Source organism: Cebus imitator, unplaced genomic scaffold (assembly GCF_001604975.1).
Source record: "Cebus imitator isolate Cc_AM_T3 unplaced genomic scaffold, Cebus_imitator-1.0 Scaffold444, whole genome shotgun sequence".
Lineage (NCBI taxonomy): Eukaryota > Metazoa > Chordata > Mammalia > Primates > Cebidae > Cebus > Cebus imitator.
The window spans coordinates 2,894,024-2,896,762 of record NW_016107759.1 but is presented as its reverse complement, the minus strand read 5'-3'; the positions used below and the strand labels follow the sequence as shown (position 1 = coordinate 2,896,762).

General features: G+C 58.2%; 1 protein-coding gene across 12 annotated transcripts in view; it reads left to right on the top strand.

The window, feature by feature from the left end:
* Window positions 1–556: 556 nt before the first annotated feature.
* Window positions 557–2,739, top strand: part of SRRM2 (serine/arginine repetitive matrix 2) — a 20,987-nt gene continuing 18,804 nt past the window's right edge. For 10 of the 12 annotated variants that reach the window (XR_001819761.2, XR_001819760.2, XR_005197205.1 and 7 more), the window contains exon 1: window positions 557–1,269. The gene's annotated coding sequence lies outside the window, so the exon portion shown is untranslated. Of the gene's footprint in view, window positions 1,278–2,739 lie in introns of all 12 variants that reach the window. The other 2 variants (XM_037732280.1, XM_017511087.2) reach the window with 2 other exon arrangements.

Here is a 2,739-nt window from a genome sequence, read left to right as displayed (position 1 = left end):
TCTCAAAAAAAAAAAAAAAAACCAAACCCTCCAAACCATAATGGCAAAGATAAATCCTTACACTCAAATGGACAGTTCATTATGTGGTACTGCATCGTTTCGGGTGCAAGGCCACCTGAGTTGACAAGGACAGCTAAGGGCGCGTCCAGGGGCGCTCGCCAGCGGTGGGGTTCGATTTGAACCTGTGCCCAAGCAGCCCAGCGTCTACGACTCTGCTGTGAGGGAGACTGGCTGATTACCTGGCCCAGAACCACTGACTTAGAAAATGTAACAGGAAGTACGGCACCAAAAAGTGTAAACTTTTAAGGTGCCAATTTCCCTCCTGCCTTGCTCCTGTACGTGCCCCTTCACGGGTACCACGTCCCAGATTCTGGTGGGACCCCAGCCTGGCTGCGGTACCCGAAGCTAGGAGAACTCCACCCCCAGGGGCAGCCGTCGGGCCTCAGCTCAGTCTACAGCAGCAGAGCGCAGCCTATGCCACTGGCAGTTGGTTGGGCCCCTAGGGCAGGTCCAGGGCCCGCAGCCAGTCTTGGGGACTGCGGAGATGGCTGCTAGCTGGGGTCTGAGGCGGCTTCTCTCGGGTACGGAAGACGGAATGCTATCCAGCCGCGGGCTCGCTCCGGAAGCCCACAGTCACATGAAAACGGCTACACCGCCGTGCCTGGGCCATCGCCTCCCAACATGGGGAGACAAAATGGCCGCCGCGCCCAGAGCCGAAATTGCATCCGGGCTCTGCGACACGCCCGAACTACAACTCCCAGGATGCTCTGCGTGGACGGCGGGCGGTGAGACGCTCTGGGGCACCGCTTAGGTGGCGCTAGGCCGGGGGCTCCTCCCCGCACCGGAAGGCCTCCGAATACGCGGTGTCTTAGGTCGCCTTCTCCGTTCTTCGTCGCACTGGCCGACGGGACGCTTAGTCCTTCGGCAAAGGAGTGAAATCTTCCCTGCGCCTTAAGAAACGATACTTTCCGGTGTGGGTTCGGCGCCTGAGCGAAAGGCTGCTCCAGTTCCCGGCGGGCCCCGCGACGCGCGTTTGCGTGCTGACGCACGCAGTTAGTCGTGCTGACGTGCAGCGCGGCCCAGGCGGGGTGCGAGTGGCGCAGTCGGAGCCCGCTGCGGCCCCTGAGGAAGCGAGGAGGCGTCGGTGTCGGCTGAGGCGGGCGGACCGGCGAGGCGAGGCGGCAGCTCCAGGCCCCGAGGGACTCGGGAGCTCGAGCAGCGGCGGCGGCAAGACCTCTCCCCCTCGGAGGCGGCGGGCGGAGGCGGCGGGTGAGAGGGTGAGGGAGCCAGCGAGCCGGGTGGGGGAGGGGCGGCGGCCCCGGCGCGAGGCCAAAGCGCGCGGAGAACGGCTCAGGTCGCCGCGCTCCTCCGCGCGCACGCGCGTTCTCCGCTTTTCGCTGGCGCGGACGCCCTCGCCTCCCTTCCCCCTTCCTGCGGTTCTTGTCGCTGGCGGGCTTCGACTCCCCCGCCCCTCCCCCATGACCACGGCGCTCGTCGCCGCCTTTACTCGGGTTCGCGAGCGCCTTTGGTGAGGGGGGAGCGCGCGCGCGCGCGTCTCGTTTTCACCCCTCCCCCCACAAGTGCGGCCGAGGTGGCCTTTCCGCAGCCGCCGCTTTCGGCCCTTAAGTGGTGGGGAAGGGGCGGCAGCGAGGGGCCTGCTCTCGGACTTTTGTCCCCGGCTCCCGATCCCTGTCCTCGGGTTTCTCTTCGGCGTTAGGCTGCCCGAGCCGGGTCCTCCCAGACTTCGGGGTCGCGCAGCTCCCTCCCCTATTCCGAAAGGCCGAAAATGGGCGCCCGGCGCTGCGGGGAGGACCTTGAACTCCGGGGCCCGGATTTAAACGGTTTGGACTCCTGGCTGCCCGCCAGGGTTGTTACGGGGGAAGAAGCCTCAAATCTTAAAAATTGTAAAGAAAGTGAACGTACTCCGTTTACATCTCTAAGGTAGACTGTGCGTTCCCTTCTTTCACTTTTCCATCGTCTCCCGAAAATTCTTTTTAAAAAACGAAGGAGACTTTTAGAGCCTTTTCTTTGGGAAGAAAACGCCGGACTCTGTAAAGTTTTCTGGTTAGTTTCAGGCGTTATTTGGCACACAGCTCTTCCGAAGCTTGGTTTCCACTCGGCTTCAGTTAGACCAGTCTGGATCAAAAATTCAGATTGTTTTGTTGCCTTTCATCCTAAGTGCGTGGGCTTAGGTCTCTTCTTCAGCTGCTGTTTTAGCTTTCTGGGTTCTTTGTGTCCACTCAGCTGCGCTGGAGTGCCCTGGTGCTGAGCTGGCTGTGCTTGATGTCCGTTTTCTGGGACGATCCTTTTCTCTCCTTTTGGTACCATTTTCTTTTTCTGCATATTTTAATGTTGGATTTCAAGATATCTTTCTACTTCCTTGTTAGCGCTCTGATAATTTCCCAACAGAAAAAAAGGGACTTTTTGTCGTCTTTGTACCTTTTACCTTGTGCTTTTATCTTAGGTGACTTTTCCACATCCACCCTTATGGGCCCCACTTTAAGAATTTTATAAAATCATTCGGTTTGGTGATTTGTGTGTGGTGTTGCTGTTCCTGTTCTTACTTTCCTTGTCTTAGCACTCCCTTTAGATGCTGTGGGGTCGTTGTCTTTGTGTGTGGGGGGGGTGGGAGCGGGGTTAGAGGTGGCTCATTCCCTAAAAGTTCTCCGAAACATTATGACCTTAATATCTTTTGCTTAGCGCCTACTGGTTTTCTTTCTTTCCCTTTTTTTTTTTTTT